Source organism: Ovis canadensis, chromosome 17 (genome assembly GCF_042477335.2).
Source record: "Ovis canadensis isolate MfBH-ARS-UI-01 breed Bighorn chromosome 17, ARS-UI_OviCan_v2, whole genome shotgun sequence".
Classification (NCBI taxonomy): domain Eukaryota; kingdom Metazoa; phylum Chordata; class Mammalia; order Artiodactyla; family Bovidae; genus Ovis; species Ovis canadensis.
In genome coordinates this window covers 64,421,712-64,441,380 of record NC_091261.1, presented here as the reverse complement: position 1 = coordinate 64,441,380, position 19,669 = coordinate 64,421,712, and the positions used below count along the sequence as shown (strand labels likewise).

Sequence of the window (19,669 nt, the reverse complement as noted above, 5' to 3'; positions counted from 1 at the left end):
CAGTCTTCTTGCCTGGGAATCCCATGGACAGAGGAGCCTAGAGGGCTATGGTCCATAGGGTCATGAAAGAGTCACACATGACTTAGGGATGTGCTCTTCACATACTGGAAGGACTGATGCTGATGCTAAAACTGCAATACTTGGGCCACTTGATGTAAAGAACTGACTTACTGGAAAAGACCGTGATTCTGGGAAAGATTGAAGGCAGGAGGAGAAGGGGACAACAGAAAATGAGATGGTTGGATGGCATCACTGACTCGATGGACATGAGTCTGAGCAAGCTTCAGGAGTTTGATGAACAGGGAAGCCTGGCATGCTGCGATCCATGGGGTCGCAAAGAGTTGGGCACAACTGAGCGACTGAACTGAACTGACTGAAGTCACTTCAGTTGTGTCCAACTCTTTGCGATCCTCTGGACTGTAGCGCACCAGGATCCTCCACCCTAGAATTCTCTAGGCAAGTATACTGGAATGGGTTGCCATGCATTCCTCTGTTCCTCCTGACCCAGGGATCAAACCTACATCTCTTTCCTCTCCAGCACTGACAGGCGGGTTCTTTGCCACTAGCGCCACCTGGGAAACCCAAGCTCAATTTAGCTTTCCTCAGTTTTGTTTCCAAATTGTTACCTTCAGTTCAGTTCAGTTCAGTTCAGTAGCTCAGTCGTGTCCGACTCTTTGCAACCCCATGAATTGCAGCACACCAGGCCTCCCTGTCCATCACCAACTCCCGGAGTCCACACAAACTCATGTCCATTGAGTCGGTGATGCCATCCAGCCATCTCATCCTCTGTAGTCCCCTTCTCCTCCTGCCCTCAATCCCTCCCAGCAGGGTCTTTTCCAATGAGTCAACTCTTCACATGAGGAGGCCAAAATATTGGAGTTTCAGCTTTAGCATCAGTCCTTCTAAAGAACACCCAGGGCTGATCTCCTTTAGAATGGACTGGTTGGATCTCCTTGCAGTCCAAGGGACTCTCAAGAGTCTTCTCCAACACCACAGTTCAAAAGCATCAATTCTTCGGTGCTCAGCTTTCTTCACAGTCCAACTCTCACATTCATGCATGACCACTGGAAAAACCGTAGCCTTGACTAGACCAGCCTTTGTTGGCAAAGTAATATCTCTGCTTTTGAATATGCTATCTAGGTTGGTCATAACTTTCTCTCCAAGGAGTAAGCATCTTTTAATTTCACGGCTGCTATCACCATCTGCAGTGATTTTGGAGTCCAAAAAAATTAAGTCTGACACTGTTTCCCCATCTATTTGCCATGAAGTGATGGGACCGAATGCCATGATCTTTGTTTTCTGAATGTTGAGCTTTAAGCCAACTTTTTCACTCTTCTCTTTCACTTTCATCAAGAGGCTTTTGAGTTCCTCTTCACTTTCTGCCATAAGGGTGGTGTCATCTGCATATCTGAGGTTATTGATATTTCTCCCGGCAATCTTGATTCCAGCTTGTGCTTCTTCCAGCCCAGCGTTTCTCATGATGTACTCTGCATAGAAGTTAAATAAGTAGGGTGACAATATACAGCCTTGACGTACTCCTTTTCCTATTTGGAACCAGTCTGTAGTTCCATGTCCAGTTCTAACTGTTGCTTCCTGACCTGTATATAGGTTTCTCAAGAGGCAGGTCAGGTGGTCTGGTATTCCCATCTCTTTCAGAATTTTCCACAGTTTATTGTGATCCACACAGTCAAAGGCTTTGGCATAGTCAATAAAGCAGAAATAGACGTTTTTCTGGAACTCTCTTGCTTTTTCCATGATCCAGCAGATGTTGGCAATTTGATCTCTGGTTCCTCTGCCTTTTCTAAGACCAGCTTGACCATCTGAAAGTTCACAGTTCATGTACTGCTGAAGCCTGGCTTGGAAAACCTTGAGCATTACTTTAGTAGAGTGTGAGATGAGTGCAACTGTGCTGTAGTTTGAGCATTCTTTGGCATTGCCTTTCTATGGGATTGGAATGAAAACTGACCTTTTCCAGTCCTGTGGCCACTGCTGAGTTTTCTAAATTTGCTGGCATATTGAGTGCAGCACTTTCGCAGCATCATCTTTCAGGATCTGAAATAGCTCAACTGGAATTCCATCACTTCCACTAGCTTTGTAGTGATGCTTTCTAAGGCCCACTTGACTTCACATTCCAGGATGTCTGGCTCTAGGTGAGTGATCACACCATCATGATTATCTGGGTCGTGAAGATCTTTTTTGTAAAGTTCTTCTGTGTATTCTTGCCACCTCTTCTTAATATCTTCTGCTTCTGTTAGGTCCATACCATTTCTGTCCTTTATCGAGCCCATCTTTGCATGAAATGTTCCCTTGGTGTCTCTAATTTTCTTGAAGAGATCTCTAGTCTTTCCCATTCTGTGGTTTTCCTCTATTTCTCTGCATTGATCACTGAGGAAGGCTTTCTTATCTCTCCTTGCTATTCTTTGGAACTCTGCATTCAGATGTTTATATCTTTCCTTTTCTGCTTTGCTTTTCACTTCTCTTCTCACAGCTATTTGTAAGGCCTCCTCAGACAGCCATTTTGCTTTTTTGCATTTCTTTTCCTTGCATCTTTTCAATCTTCAGCTGACTGAAATAAGCACTACTCCCTACATAGTTTTTCCATCTTTGCCTTCAGTTAATGCTGCATTTTCTGCCTAGGGCTGTTTTCCCTTTCCCTCATCTCCAGAGGTGCAAAACCTTACCATTTTCAAGCCCTGTTCAAGCCCAGGCAAGAATACTGGAGTGGGTGGACATTTTCTTCTCCAGGGGATCTTCCCAACCCAGGGATCAAATTCAAGTCTCCTGCACTGGCAGATGGATTCTTTACCTCTGAGCCATCAGGAAGCCCACCTGAGGGCATATCTGTGCCTAATTCTATCTTTGAATATCACATATAAAACAGGGACTTCTTCCACTAGAATGAATTTGTTCACAGGCCCAAGGCCAGAAAATTAGCATAAGCCTAAACAAGGTGGCAGTGAGGAAGATTAAAACTTTTTAAAATTGATTATCTGATTATTTAATGGCTGAAACAACTTAACCATGGCTCTTAGTGTTTCTTGCATGCAGACATCATGCGTTTAGTATGGGGGAAAGTGGTAGAAATTTGCAGACTGGCAGTTTTTTAGAGTAGCAGTTTTAAAAAATGAATTTAACAGTGAACTGCCAAAAAAAAGAAATAAGGAAAAAGATATTTCAGTGTTCCCTAATGGTTTTTAACCATGAAATGAAGAGATGCTAATTTACTTAAGACATTAGTTGGAGCTGCATGCATCTTGCTCTGAAACAGATTTTTTAAATTGGGTAGATAGAGTTGGATACTTAGAAAACATCAAAATGTAAAAGTATCATCATTTTATCATAATTATGATAAAATTATGAGTAAATGATTATATTATTTTTGAAAAATAAGCCAAAAGATGGTAAAAAAAAATAACCAATGTGGTTCAAAATTTTAAGGTTTCCTTTAAGCTATAAAAGGAAAACCTTTAGAGAAATAAAAATCCACACTGGAGATGCAAATTTTCCACTGTGTAAAGTATTTTAAGTAAAAGTTCACGTCACAACCTTCATACACGGATATACTCAATTTTTCATTCTTTAGAAATTATATATATGTAAAAATTGTAAGTATATAAAACATAACACATACACACATATATTCTTTTTTTCCCCTTCCAAAACCCAAAATACTAGGATAAACGCATAAAACGTTACTAGGAGAGGAAAAGAAACCAGTTGATTTTCACTCCTAACTGCCCACCAGCTTTCAGATGGTCACCCACTAAGGACAAAGATATACTGAATAGGTAGGTTGTCTATGCCCAGTGGGTTCTCCGCTCTAAAATTAGCAAAAGCAATTACTCTCCCTGTTCCAGCGGAAAGTCGCCTCACTAATTCACAAGCACTCACCCACATAAGAACCCGAGAGGGTGGGGGAGAATTAAAACCAGGACGTGCGTTTATCTAGCACAACTCGGGACAGAAACAGCGCTGTCCGGGTCCCAGGCTGGCACGAGCCTCCTAAGATTCCCCAAAATAGTTCCCCCGCCGCTTCCCGCCCCTGGGGTCGGGAGAGGGGACAGAGGACCCCACGTCTGACCCAGGCACCTCGCGAGGGCTGCTCTGGGCTCCCCTACGGTTCACCTTGTTGGGGAGCCGCCTGGATCACTGCAGGAGCTGACCCCCGAAGTGGGGGATTTAACTGCTGCGACCCCTCCACTCTGGAGGTGCCGCACTGGAAAGCGGAAGGGAAGGGGGAGGGCGTTCTCTCCTATTCCGGGGTTCAGGGGAGTTTCCGACCGCGACTTGGCGACGTTACCTCAAATTCTCCTCACGAAACCACTTTACCCCACACGAGGCATCCAGGCTCTAGTGGGTTCCTAGAGACGAGCTCCTTGGCAACGGTTGCTAGGCCGTGGACACGTCACTTCCGGAGGAGAGGGTTGGCGCGTTTCCGCGAGGCCCTTGGCGGGCGCGCGCAGTGAAGGTGAAGTTCTGGATGCGAAAGGCGGAGAGTGCGGGGCCCAAGTTCAAAGTGTTTCGCAGGTTCTGAGCCACTGCAGACAGCCTAGAGAATTGGGGGTTGTTACGGTGATTCATGGGGTCGCAAAGAGTCGGACACGACTGAGCGACTGAACTGAACGGAGGCAATAAAGTTTCGCAAATGTCCTGCAGTTTGCAGTTTACGAAATACTCTTTTCATTATTATTATGTTCTTTAGTCCATAAGTCTTGCGGACTCTGCAACCCTATGGACTGCGACACTATGGACAGGCTCTGTCCATGGCATTTCCCAGACAAGAATCCCGGAGTGGGTTGCCATCGCCTTCTCCACGATATCTTCCTGACCCAGGGATCGAACTAGCGCTCCTCATTGGCAGGCAGGGTCTTTATCCCTGAAGCATCAGGGAAGCCTCTCTTCATTATTAACCTATTTTAAATTCTTGTGCCCTTTCCCTCTTTCCTGCCTTCCCTCCTTCCTTCACCAAACATCTGGTGATGACTTCTTTGAGGCAAGGCCAGCAGGATTTGGATTGAGGAAGCATTTGGCCTGGGCTTCAAATTTAGGTTTTTGACATAAATATCTCCGAATTGGGTTATACATGGAATAATTGTAGAGTCTCCGGTGGGATTAACAAAAGACACATTCATCATAGAGATCTCTGCTTCTTTGTCACATTATTGGGCCACATAGCCTGTATTGGGAATTAATTTTTTTCTTCCAGAATTTCTTTAATATGGAGAGAGAACAAAAAAAAAAAAAAGTAAATGGCCTAAGGCTCTTTGGTTTCTGAGAGCCTATTTTTAGGCACTTGCAGAAATGAATAAGGTCCTCCTTACCTTTCCAAGGAGTTCACATTCTACGAGATAGGGGAGAGGAGATCTTAATGCCCAGATCACAGAGGAGGCCAGGAAGTCTACAGAAGCAGAACCCTAGGATTTTACTAACTGGTGTAAGGAGAGAACTTAGTTGGTGAATGGTATTTTGAACTGCCCCTATCAGAGTGGACACCACTGTACTTTGTGATGTCAGCTAGCAGTGAAGAAATGAGAAGAAGAAAAAAAATGAAAGTCCTCACACTGAAAACTTAGTAGCCTGCTCAAACATCTTGGAAGAAACCAACTACGGATTTAGCATCAGACTTACAAAATAAAGCAAAACAAAACAAATTCCATATTAGGCATCTCCTGTATGCCCTGCTTTGTGCTTGCTTCTGGGAATGCAGTGGAGGGCAGGGAATTACCTGGCCCCTGACTTCATGGACCTGACAGTCTATGCAGGAAGAGTGACAGCTGAATGGGTAACACCAATACAACAAGAATAAATGCTATAAAGAAGGATCCAATGATGGGAGAGTCCAGATGAAGGGTCTCAAGTTTATTTGGAGCTGAAGGGATTGTACTGTCAGGAGAGGTTCCATCAGAAAAAAAGATGTTTAAAGGTCAGTAAAAAGTAGCCGAACAAGAAAGGGGAGAGGTTTTTTTTGGGCAGAGGGAACAGAACATTCCAAGATGGGTACATCACTGGCTGCAGGGCGCTTGGAGAGAAATTAAGACAGGTTCCAGCTCACAGATGCTCAAGACTAGTTGAAGAAGGCAACACTGAAAACCTTAAAAGTTAACTCTGGACAGTTAACCTTGAAAAGTTAACTCTGGATGGCTAAACAACAATAAAAGATGCATGCCATTGTCATGTCTTTGCGACCCCACAGACTATAGCCCTCCAGGCTCCTCTGTCCATGAGATTTCCCAGGCAAGAATACTGGAGCGGGTTGCCATTTCCTTCTCCAGAGGATCTTTCCAACCCAGGGATCGAACGCATGTCTCTTGCACCTCCTGCACTGGCAGGTAGATTCTTTTACCACTGCACCACCTGCGAAGCCCAAAAGATGAATACAAGGGATGATGTAATTACTTGACCCTATTGGGTATGTTAGATTTTCCTGACTACCTGAATTTGGAGCTTGGATTGCCATTGTTTGGCTTCACTTGAGATTTCATTTCCTCGTCTATAAAATGTGGCGATATAATTCTTTCCTAAAAGGATTGATGTGAAGATTAAGTGAGTTGATATGGGTTTTGAGATTAGAACAGTGCCTGATATTAGAAGAGATAAGTACATGCAAGCATGCTCAGTTGCTCAGTCATGTCCTACTCTTTGCGACCCCATGGACTGTAGCCTACCAGGCTCCTCGTCCATGGGATTATCCTGGCAAGAACACTGGAGTGGATTGCCATTTCCTTCTGGGTTGGATCTTTCCAACCCAGAGGTCGAACTCGAGGTTCCTACACTGACAGGTGGATTCTTTACCACTGTGCCACCTGGGAAGCCCAAGACAAGGACATCTTACCTTCCCCCCTCCCCACTTTTTTTTTTTTTAAAGATACTCTATATGCAAGACAGCAAAAGAGACACAGATGTATAGAACAGTCTTTTGGACTCTGTGGGAGAGGGCTAGGGTGGGATGGTTTGGGAGAATGGCATTGAAACATGTATATTATCATATGTGAAATGAATCACCAGTCCAGGTTCGATGCGTAATACAGGGTGCTCGGGGCTGGTGCACTGGGACGACCTAGAGGGATGGGATGGGGAGGGAGGTGGGAGGGGGGTTCAGGATGGGGAACACATGTACACCCGTGGCAGATTCATGTCAATGTATGGCAAAACCACTATTTATATTGTAAAGTAAGCCTCCAATTAAAATAGGTAAATTTTTTTTAATTAAAATAAATAAATAAATAAAAGATATAGTTAGATTTGCTCCTTCTATAGTCTACAGATGTAGGCTATACAAAGATGAGTGACTTTTCCAGTAGTTTTTAGTTCCTTCTTTGCCTATTGCTGCTCTTATGAAAACACTATACATTTCAGTTATAAGAATGCAATCCTGGGCTTCCCTGGTGCCTCAGTGGTAACGAATCTTGCCTGCCAATGCAGGAGATATGGGTTTGGTCCCTGGTCCAGGAAGATCCCACATGCTGCAGGGCAAGTAAACCTGTGTGCCACAACTATTGAACCTGTGCTCCAGAGCCCAGGGACCAAAACTACTGAAGCCAACAGGTCCTAGAGCCCGTGCTTCGCAACAGGAGAAGCCACCCCCGTGAGAAGCCATCATACCAGGCTTGCCACAACTCAAGAAAAGCCCACGTGGCAACAAAACCCAGCCAATAAATAAATAAATAAAGTGATATTTAACAAGAATGCAATCCTGTGTAAATTCAAGTGAGCAATGGAATCTACTCTTTGTACTAAATTTGAATTGATTTTATGCTTAATGTGATTGCTTTGAAACACAGGAAAGAATTTGAAGCCAGTCTGCATGCTGCCTGGGATCCATATAATGAGAAGTTTATATTCCAACTAGAAGCAAAGAAGACAGGCATAGAGCAGCCTTGCACATGTTGGGTCCCCGCCTATCTATCAGGTCCACACACAAGACAAAGGAAGATTTTGCAACCATCCCTTGATTCATTTAAGATAAAAAGATTCACTGAGGGATCCAAGAAGAACCTATCAGCAACAATTTCACAACCATGAAGGCATTGCTGATTATATCCCAAGTTAAGCCACCCACACGTATTCTTTTTTTCCCTTAGGTTCTATATTGAGTCTTCCCTGTAAAGAAGATGCCACTTGGCTGAACTATAGTTGACATTTTTAATAGGTGAAAGGAAGTTTCAGTCACGAGACAGCCTCTCTGAAAGATTCTTGCTCCTATCCTGACCCTCTCTTTTTTTAATATCTTATTAAGATAAAGTCCACATACATACAATTCACTCACTTAAGTGTATGATTCCATTGCTTTTACCATATTTGCAAAGTTGTGCAACTATTACCACTATCCAACCCCAAAACATTTTCACTGTCCCTGTCAAATCAATTCTCTTTAGCCATTATCTCCCAGTTTGCAATTAAAAAAAAACCTACCACTTCTCAGCCCCTGGAAACCATTAATCTGCTTTCCTTCTCTATGGATTTGTCTTTTCTGGACATTTCATATAAATGGAACCATAAAGTATGTGGTTCTTTGTGTCTGGTTTCTTTCACTTAGTGGCAGTATTTTCAAGGTTCATTCATATTGCAGCATATATCAGTACTACCATTCTATGGCAGAATAACATTTCATGGTATGGATTTTTGTTCATCTGTTTATCTATTAATAGACATTTGGATTGTTTCCACTTTTTGGCTACAGTAAACAGTGTTGCTATGAACATGCATGTACATACCTCCACTCTCAAGGATAAAGCACTTCCATTGGCTAAATCAGGTAAGCAGGGTATGCAAATCAGGGACATGGGTTAATGGAGGGGTGCCCTTTCTTGGATTTGTCTTTTCCTTTCAATTATTGTTAATTTTGGCCTCTTGGTTGCTTGTGGTCGCAGACTATAGGACCCAAGCTGTAGATTCTTTAGAGTTTTTGGTTGTAAAACAGACTGTTGTTGAAACCTACTCTTCCCTTGCTATCAAAGCACTAAAATTCCCAATCTGCTTCTCAAAGTCCTCTGATAAGAAAATGCTATTATTTGGCATTATCACCAGCCTCCAGTGGAGGAGAAGGTGGGAAGAAGTGTGGAGGAGATGAGAGAGAAACTGGGAGCTGCCCTTCTAGCTCCCTTATTTTACCTTGTAGATACTACAAGGACCATCAACAGTTATGCACCTCTACTCTGGTTATTCAGAGGGGAAAAAAAATCACTCCTAGTCAAGTGCCTTTTCAAGACTGAGTTTAATATTGAATTAAAAATAAGGAGATTGGTCATTATTTCATGTAATTGTGAAGTCCAAGGAAATTACTACCATCAGGTATGGCTTGATCTAGGAGCTCAATGATGTCATGTTAACTTTCTTTCTCACTCTGTCTTAACTGTCTCTCATTCCCACTTTTCCCTGAATGGGCTGTTAGTAGCAAGAGGCTTACATTCTTCAAATCTAGCAACCTCAATAAAAGAATCTTTAGGGGAATTCCCTGGTCTTCTCATTGCCAAGGGCCCAGGTTTGATCTCTGGTTGGCGAACTAAGATCCCTCAAACCATTCCCCTACAAGTCACATAGTGTGGCAGGGGAAAAAAAAAAAAAATGAGGATCTTTGCTTTCATGGTTCCAGCAAATGCCCAGGGAAAACTCTCAATGGTCTTAAGTGTGTCTGATCATTCTTGAATCAATTGTTATGGCTCTGATAAACAGTAATAGATAGGGTAAGGGCAGTTTCCCAAAAGAAAGGGCTGGATTTTCTTACCAGAGGTATAAATACTGTGCATACAAGAACAACAGATGTCCTGTTCAGGTGGTCTGGGAAGGTGGTTAAATCTTAAAAGCTAGGTAAGCACAACCAGAAGAGGAAGAAATGAGTCTGTACTTATTGTGGGGTGTTTGTGCATCAGTGTAAACCTTCTCCCTGATTTCCTTCCAACAGATTATCTTCCTTCAATGCAGGCTTCCAGCATGGGCCAAATGAGATCTTGGGATAACAGCAGACCCTCAACATCCCCATAAAAATCTGACAATGCTATGAACTTAATGTCTCCAGCCCCTTCTCATTTCAGAACTTTCCAACAAGAACTTTCCTGTGCAGAGCACAGGGAAGCCAAGCCAATTTTCTGTTTTGGGTATTAAATTTAGACCTTTCATTCTGACCATGAGATATTTCTGGATTCTTCATGAGTATTCAGTGAATGCCAGTTTTCAAGATGCTATCCCATCTGGGGCTACTCTGCATACTGCCCACTTTATCTCATTCTCTTAAACCAGAGAAAAATGACCCAGACACAGGAACAAATTCGGAAGTGGGGTATTCTGTTATCCATTAATGTTATCCATTTAATGCCTTTGCCATCTAGGTTATTTGGAGATGAAAGAAATTAAATTTAAATGGAAACCTATTCAGTTTTGCAGAGAGGCTAAATTGTCTCTGCTCTGGCAATTCAATCTTGTGGGTATGTTTAGTAGCAGAATGTGCTTTCCTGAAAGGTTAAAAGGTAAATCATATGTGAAACATTAAACCGAATGGATGAGATTCCAGAGATCTTATTAAATGCATGCCTGGTATGACATTTTTGTCACATAGTTTTTTAAAATGGGTTTTGTGAGATTAATAGGGAATGCAGAGAAGCCAAAATAATATGTAATTCATATTAGTTCCTTCCTTATAATCATGGCTTGAAATATAGAATGCACCTAACATTCTTACTGGGCTCAAAAAATAAGTATAGCATCACTTATTGAGTGCTTACTGTATGTTAGGAGCTTTGTTAAATAATTCATGTATGTGTCAGAATTTATTAAAATATTAATTTATGTGTGTACTCCTTCTGTTTCCCCTCCTCTTGAAACAATCTGCATCACCTTGAGTTTTACAGGCCAAAATTAGAAGTTGCCCTTACATCTTTTGTAAAGGTCTGAAGTCTTTAGGGGAGCTTATACTGGTTGTCCTCAGGGTGAGTGCGGACAGGGAAGTTCAGAGTAAGAACAGAGAAGCGAGATGCTGAGAAGACTGGGAAAGCATCACAGGTGGTAAGTTTGGGGTAGCTCTTAAGAAGGTGGAAATACCCCCAAGGAGGCCACATCATCCATCTGGTGGCTTCCAGTGTGACCTAAGCTTACCTTGTCCCAGGTCTCACATGGAAGCATCAGTTCCATTGAACCTAAAAGGACCAGGCACCCCAGGATGATGGGTGGGTGACCTCGCAGTCAGTCACCAGGACGGGCCATTGACAAAAGACTATGAGTGATTCTCTGAGGCTTTTGTCCCAGCAAAAGAACCCAGAACCTTGGCATCCCCCAGGAACTGTGTGAGGGAGAGAAACTCACCACTGACAGAATAGGGGCTCAGAGCTGGATTTCAGTTGATTATCAAACAATATACTTCCTCTGGCAAACCTGAGACATGAACTAAAATGGGTGACTTCTGTATCAGTCAGTTCCCTGGCAGGATAAAGATGGCACATTCTGGGCAATGGCGGAGAGCTTAACAAAGGACTATTTATAAAGGTGTGGGCAGGGTTTAGGGAAACCAACAAGTGCCGGGGTCCAGCCCCGGTGGATCCAGGGTGATTCGAAGGTGGGGGGACGGCATGGGCGTCTTTGGAAAAATACATATTTAATTACAGATATAGAGAGAGATTAGAAACAGATAGTGTAGTAGGAGATAGTGTAGTGGAGAAAAGGAGGCTGAATCTAGATGGGAATTCAGCCCGAGGAACGGGAGCAAGAAAGAAGCGACATGGGGGAATCAGTCTTTCCGGAAACTGATCCGATTTCTTTATTTTGGGGTTTGCTTATATACCTTTTGTTACATATAGGGATGAATACAGAGTCACGTGGGGGTCAGCAGTCCTGACCTTTATCAAAATCAGGTGCTTCACATAAAAAGGTCTTAGGGATTTTATGATCCTTTCTTTCTGATAACCAAAAAACTTATTTCTTCCAAGGGTGTTTTTTCTTAAACCAGGCACCACCCTCCAAATAAAGTTACATTTCTATAGGGTGAGGGTGTAGTGAGTTACAATCAAGAAAGGAATTTATTTAACCCAAGGTTAACATGATTAATCTTAAAGGTTAATACTTATTTCTCCTATATACTTAAAGGTTAATACTTCTTCCTATATGCTAGTTATATTTATTATAAGGGTAGGGAACATGGAGATTTAGCAGCAAACATCAGCCCAACAAATGAAAATCCTTTCACCAATGCTCCCCTTAAGATCTATTTAGTCTTAAGATAGTGATAAAGTTACATTTTTACATAACAAGGACACAGTGATTTATAACAAAGCACAGTGATCTATTACAAAAGAGAAAATCCATTAACTCAAAAAGTCTAGTATTGCTAACATCAAAAACTACTATATTTCCTTTACTGTATTCCAAATACATTGATTAATATATTCCCAGGTGCCTAAGGATATGGAGGCCTGGCGGCAATCATTGACTCAACACGAAGAAAAAGCCCTATGCTAATTAAGACTCTCAAAATACTCCAAAACTCTCTGTGCTGTTTATGGTTAAGAGGTAGTAAACAATCATGTGGCAGGAGTATGGATAATCCTGTCACACAAGCTAGACTGTCAGCAGAGAGGTTTGACCTGAGACATCTTTGTCCCACCCAGAGGAGGAAATTAGCAGCAATTATTGACACAACAAATGAAAAACCCTTCACCAATATAATTCCTAACCAACCCACTATACTAATAATTTCCAACTCCCCCAAAGAATTTGCCTTTAGTAAGTCTAAAACATCTCATGCCTCTCAGATTGGGAGGCTGTAAACAATCACATGTGGCCGGACGAACCTATACAGGTGGGCTAGATAACCTTCAGAGGAGTCCGTAAGCTGAAACACTCTTGTCACGCCCAGGAATTTTTATTGCCTTGGAGCTGCACGTTTACTCCTTCTCCGAGAGAAACGGTTATGGGGAAGAGCCCCCCATAAAGTCAGAGGTGTAGGTGAGAGCATAAAACAGACTCTGGTTTTGGGGTAGATGCTCGGGAACAGGGGGTTTCCTGCAGCTTGATCACGCCTTTGCGTATGCCAAGCCTCCTTCCTCATGACCTTTGCCATGGGCTGAGTTCCTCACGCTGGCCCCCGGCAAACAAGCATCCAGCAACAAAGGCAGTCATGCGTCCCTAAGCCTGAAGCAGCGAGAGAAGGGACCAGGTACCAGAACCCCAACACAGCCCCTGTTGGGGGAAGGTTGCTCAAGAGGAGCCTCTAGGTGCAGCCAGTCTTGGCCTCAGTCTCCTTCCACCCTCTGATCTTCTGTTTGGCCTCCTGTTGGCTAAACCTGACAGGGAACCGAAGGAGCAGGCAACCACTTGAGATTATCCATGCAGACTGGCCTTCCAAGGGAGAAAATGGCAGGGTGGAGATCTGGAGGGGCAGATGGACTGAATTATAAAGCAAATTATACAATCAAAATGATGGGCAGAAAGGCCTTGTCAGGTCAACCAAATCACCCCCACATGGCCAAGCTGCCCTGATTCTCCAGCTGAAGTTCCAGGCATCTCCTTGAGTTAGGTCTAATTTCATTCCTGCACACTGCCCACACCCGCATCATCTCATTTAACCTTCACAATAGATTTGCAAGGACAGTATTGCTTTTTCCATGTAACGAAGGAAATTGAGTCCTGGAGAGTTAATAGAAGGCCCAAGGTCACATAGCTAGCAGCTGGCTGAGCCAAGATTCAAACACCAGTCTGCTTGATCCCAAAGCCATTGTTACCAGGCTGGCTAACTGGCTCAAAACCAGATCAATGGAGTCCGGAAGAAGGACCATAAATCACACTGTTGAGGCAAAATGATTTTCTGTGTGAGGCAAAGGGATTTTCTGTATGGGAGGGCCAGGGTTAACATGCTGTCTGGCTTTCTCTGCCTATGAGGGCTTTGCCAAGGAAGTTCTTTTCTTTCTCAGGTAGGGCTAATGGTTTGAAATCCAAGCACTTATCCTGGAATCAAAGAGAGAGAGAAGATGGAGAGAAAATGCTTGGCTGATGATGGGAAAAAAGTATATTTTCATTTCAGATGCCTTTCAAGTTCTTTTTTTCCCAGCTGAGTGTTGGTGTATTTATAGAATTCAGGGGGAGTATTTAAGGGTAACCAGCAGTGAAGCTGCATTTTGGGCCATCAGAAAGCTCAGAATCTTGCAGGAAAACGTTGATGGGAGGGACAAGAAAAGGCCAGGAGCAGCAGGGCATGAAGCCTCTTCATGTTGCCAGGACCTTTTCTCCTTTCTGGGCTGATGACGTCAAATCAAGGTCTATAAGAGTGCTACAGATGGAATTATAGAATCAAAATGACAGTTAAATGGATGGATGGCTAAAGCTGTGTGGTATAACCACACAGCTGAATATTATTCAGCTACAAAAAGAAATGAAGTATGGATACAGGTCGCAACAGGGATGAACCCTGAAAACACTTTCAGTGAAAGAAGCTAGAGACACCAAAGGCCACCTATTGTATGACTCCATTTATATGAAATATCTAGAGAAGACAAACCTGTAGAGACACTATGCAGGCTGGTGATCACCAGGGGCTGGGAACTAGAGAGATTGTGGAGCAAATGCTTCTTGGGGACAGGATATCCTTTGGGAGTGATAGAAATCTGGAAACAGACCAGGGTAGTGGTTGCATAATATTGTGAATGTACCCAATGCCACTGTGTTTTCCCTTTAAAAAGGTTAGTTTTATGTTACATGGATCTCACTTCAATTTTTTTAAGAAAATGATGGGCAGTCAGGCCCTTAGGAGGTCACCCTACATCTTCCAAGCTGTTTGCTCTCAATGGCTGAAGTCTCAGGTGCTGCCTGGTTAAAGGTCTGATTTCACACTAGATTCCCCTTCTTTCTCTGCTCTTCTGACCATTGGTTTCCGTTCAGTTGCTCAGACACACCAAACCTGTCCCCGTCTCAAGACCTTTGCACCTGGCTGTTCTTTCCCCAGATCTTCACCAGCCTGGCTCCTTCTCCCCATCCAGATCACAGCTCAGATGTTAGATTTTCAGGGAGGCCTCTTCTGATGCCATTACTTACAGTGATACATCTATGGGTCATTTTCTTTCACTGTGTTTTTCAGACTGTCGGTTATGGCCCATTACTAGTGGGTATTGAAATCAGTTTAATGGGTCTTTTTTTTCTTTTAAAGAAAGGGGGATGCCCAGCTCTTTATAAAAAAAAGAATTATTTATTTTTGGCCGCACTGGGTCTTTGCGGCTGTGCGGGCTTTCTCTAGTGGTGGAGAGCAGGGAGCTACTCTCTAGTTGCAGTGAGCGGGCTTCTCATTACAGTGGCTTCTGTTGCAAAGCATGGGCACTAGGGCGTGTGGGCTTCAGTAGTTGCCGCACACAGGCTCAGTAGTTGCAGTTCCTGGGCTCAAGCGCATAGGCTCAGTAGTTGTTGCACATGGGCTTAGCTGCCCCAGGGCATGTGGTATCTTACCTGACCAGGGGTGGAATGGGTGTCCCCTGCATGGCGAGGCAGATTCTTAACCACTGGACCACCAGGTAAACCTGGGTTAATGGGTCTTGGTTAAAATTTTAAAAAACTGAAATGAAGTGGAATAGAAAATATCACACAGAATAAGGGTAAATGCTTCTTTGGTCAGAAATATTATTTGCTGCATAACAAACCAGTCCAAATTTATTGGCTTAAAAACAACACCTTTCCCAACAAGTCTGTGGGTCAGCTGGGCTCAGCTGGGCAGTTCTGCTCCGTGTAGTATCTCCTGGGGTTACCATGTTACTGAGTTTGGCTGGGAGGTGGCTGGAACATCCAAGATGGTTTCCATTCCTTCTGGGGCCTCAGTACTGGCTACCATTTCTCCCTCAAGTGGACTTTCTCTTTCTCCTTGTGGTCCCTCATCATTCAGTGGTCTAACCTGGGCTTCTTTACATGGCAGCTGTATAGTAGGGGAATAAAAGTGAAAGCCACCAGGCCTCTTAAAGCTGAGGCCCAGAACAAGCACAGTGTCATTTCCATCACATTCTATTGGTCAAAGGAAGTCACATGACCCTATTAGGTGCAGAGTCCTGACCACTGGACTACCAGGGAATTCTCTAGACTCCACCTCTTGACTCAGGAGTGGCATGTGCATACCAGGAATGATGTTTGCCAGATTCCTGGTAGACATCTTCACAGACAATCTACCACAGTTTATGTGAAAGTTTTATTTCAGCGTAGTAAACGTACATGTGTGTTCACTGAGTCACAGAATAAACATATTTCTTACTGTGAGTCACAGTCAAAAGGTTTTAAAAAACACACTCTGGGACTTCCCTGGTGGTCCAGTGGTTAAGAATCCGCCTTCCAGTGCAGGCAACTTGGGTTTGATCCCTGGCCAGGGAACTAAGATCCCTCATGCCACGGGGCAACGAGGCCTGCATACTGCAACTACTGAGCCCACCTACTCTGGAACACATGCCCCACAACTAGAGAGAAGCCCTCATGCCACAACTAAGATCTGACACAGCCAAGTAAATAAATATATATATTTTAAAACTCCACATTCTTTCACATTCATTTTTTTAATATCTTCTATAGCACTTTATACTCTCAGAATTTAATTTACTTTACTACACATCTCTCCCATTAGAATATAAGTTCTCTGAGGGCAGGGACCTTGTCCGTCTTATTCACCATTATATCCCCAGTACCTATCAGGGCCTGGGTCTAGACAGGTGCTTAAGAAGCATCTGTTGTTGAATAATAATAAGTTATCATTTACTGGGTGCTGAGCATTTAAAAGAACTATGTCACTTAATTTGTTTAATACACTTGAGCTCCTACTGTATGTTGGTGAAACAACAGTGAACAGGATAATAATTGCTGCCACATGAAGTTTACATTACACTATGACGCTAGAATACTATCGAGTAGATTTGTTGATATTGTTTTGACAGATAAGGAAACTGAGAGTCAGAGAAGTCAGTCAGTTTACCCAAGGTCACACAGCTAATAATTTCACCCTGACACCTGGCTCTTCTCCACTCAGCCACAGATGTTGGGTTTTGCCCAGAGATGGCCCTACGTGGTTACAGATCTCAATTCCTGCAATTGCTTCTCTGAAGGATTAGACTTCTTTCCCGGAATCAGGCGCAGGGCAGTGGGAAGAGGCAAGTCCCATGACCTCAGAGGCCCTGCCTACCCCACTCCCTGCCCTCCCCATTCTGTGACGATGTCTCACACCTGGGGTGTTGCAGATTTGAGCCGCAGGTCTCAGTCACCCCCCACTGTCTTATCAGCATGTGACATCCCCAAGTGGCTGGGGACTGCAGGCCTGGCAAAGAATGCATCCCGAACAAAAATAAACCTGCCACATTCCTTGGCAGCCCCCTGCCCCTTCCCGCTCTCCAGCCATCCATCCTCACTGCAGAGCTTGCCAGGGAAGGCCGAGAGAGAGCAGGGTGGAGGAAGTGCTGCGGCAGCCCAACCCTGAGAAAGAGAGGGCGAGGGGAAGAGAGGAAGAGAAAGAAATAGAGAGATCACCTTATATGGGAACGTGCGCAGACAATGTGTGGCAATGGCTTAGAGGGCAGCAGAGGTCAGATACCAGACAGATGGAAGAAATTAAACATGGGACAGAGCGTGTTCCTGAGCCCTGAAAACAGCTCTTGTTTCACAGCGAGTTCGCACAAAACCTGGCCCGTTTTCCTTTTTTGCCTAAGCCAAGCAAGATGTGCGTCCTAAACTCTACATGACTTTGAGTCAGGCCCGTGACTCTGGCTGGCTGTGGTCTCAGTCCTCTCAAGTAATTTCTTTGACGAACAGAAATTTCTCTTTGGGAAAAAAAAAAAAAAAGACAGGGCTTGGTTCCCAAGAGTTTCCAATATCACTCCAAAACACATAAATTAGCAGTTAATGAGTAAATACCCCTTCATTTCTCATGCATTCATTCATTCACTCATTCAACAAATACTGAGGACCAGTTATGCCCCATGCATTGAGCCAGGGTCTGAAAAGACAGTGTTGATGATGATGATAATTGTAAAAATAATAACATCAATAATAATAACAGTTACCATTTATTGATCTGCACTCATCTGATAAGCATTTTAATTCATAATAATTTACTTAGTACCTTCCATGTTCTAGTCATTAGTGATACCAAATGTTGATCTTAAATCATCCAGTCCCTGCCATTTGTGGAGTTTACAAGGGAGTGGGGGAACAGAAATGACAGATATTGAACATATGATCCCACTGGATCCTTACAACAGCTTTTAGAATTAGCTACCATTACCATCTCCATTGTATACAGGGTTTTCAGCCTCAGAGCTATGGACATTTTGGGTTGGATTATTCTTTGCTGTGTGTGTGTTGGGGAGACTGCTCTGCACACTGTAGGATACTTACCAACATCCCTGGCCTCTACCCAGGGTTTTCCAGGTAGCGCTAGTGGTAAAGAACCTGCCTGCCAGTGTAGGAGATGTAGGAGACACTGGTCAGGAGGATTCCCCTGGAGGTGGGCATAGCAACCCAATGTAGTATTCTAGCCTGGAGAATCCTATGGATGGAGGAGCTGACAGGCTGCAGTCCATGGGGTCGCACAGAGTTGGATACAACTGAAGCGACTTAGCATGGCCTCTACCCAATAGACGTCATTATCAATACTCACCCACCTCCAGTTCCTCCAGTTGTAACAACCAAAAAGCACCTCTAGACATTGTCAGATATTCCTGGAGGACAAATGACTTCTGGTTGAGAATCACTTTTTTTTTTTTTTTTGAGAATCACTTTTTTCAACAAATGAGGAAGTAGAGACTCAGCGTGGGTTATAAAACTTCCTTAAAGTCATACCACTGGAGAGTAGGGCTTACACCCTGATCATTCTGATTCCAAAGCCCATGGGCCTAAACATTACAGTGCGAAACCCTATTTCCTTGTTCTAACAGATGACTCTGGATTTGTATGATTGTAGACTTCACTGGCTCATTTCACAAAATGGAAGTCATCTGTGCGCAGATCCCCTGAGAAGCAGGTGCTAAGATGGGCATAGATCAGCAAGAAACATACTGAGGATTTATTTATTTATGCCTATGAAGGATAGAGGGGAAGGGAGGGAGGGAAGGCAAGAGACTGTTCAGATTGTGAGGCTGGTCTGATACCTTTGGCAGGAGAAGGGGACAGGAGGATAGGGTAGGAAGAGCCTTGGACAGCAGCACGGTTCTAAGAAAGTTTTGGCCATGCTCAACGGGAGTTCCCCAGCCATAGTCAAGAAGAGGGATTCCAGGTCAGGAGGCCGTGGGGCTTCACTAGCACTGTCATTAGCTGGGAGCATACCCGGGGAGGTATGACCTTGGCATGAACCTGGTGGATCCAGAGGGATAACTAGTGCTGTCGGTCAACCATGCTCTTCGAAGCAGAGCTGTCCTGAAGGAGCTCTAAGCGGTGCACTCCATGGCTGGCACGTCATCAGAGAAGTGCTGCCCAGTAGCTACATTCTCCTTAAGACAGGAGATTGAAAAGGCTCTGGAGATGCAGTGGGTAACAATGCCAGCTGGGCATCCTTGAAGCAAAAGGGTTCTTTTTTCCCTGCAATGTCTTGAGTTTCGAAGTCAGCCCCAACTTGGGTACCATCAGTGAAGAGGTAAAGAGTGCAGCCTTGAGGGTCCACTTTGTAGTCTATGGATGTGAGCACTCTCTGAGCCTCAGTTTCCCCATCCGCATAATAGAATTAACTTGCCTTATCTCA

General features: G+C 43.8%; 1 protein-coding gene across 1 annotated transcript in view; it reads right to left on the bottom strand.

Moving 5' to 3' along the window:
- The window catches only part of IFT81 (intraflagellar transport 81), a 154,536-nt gene that overhangs the window by 95,118 nt on the left and 39,749 nt on the right, over positions 1 to 19,669 (bottom strand). The window contains exon 2 of the mRNA XM_069557822.1: positions 4,301 to 4,549. The gene's annotated coding sequence lies outside the window, so the exon portion shown is untranslated. The remainder of the gene's footprint in view (positions 1 to 4,300; positions 4,550 to 19,669) is intronic.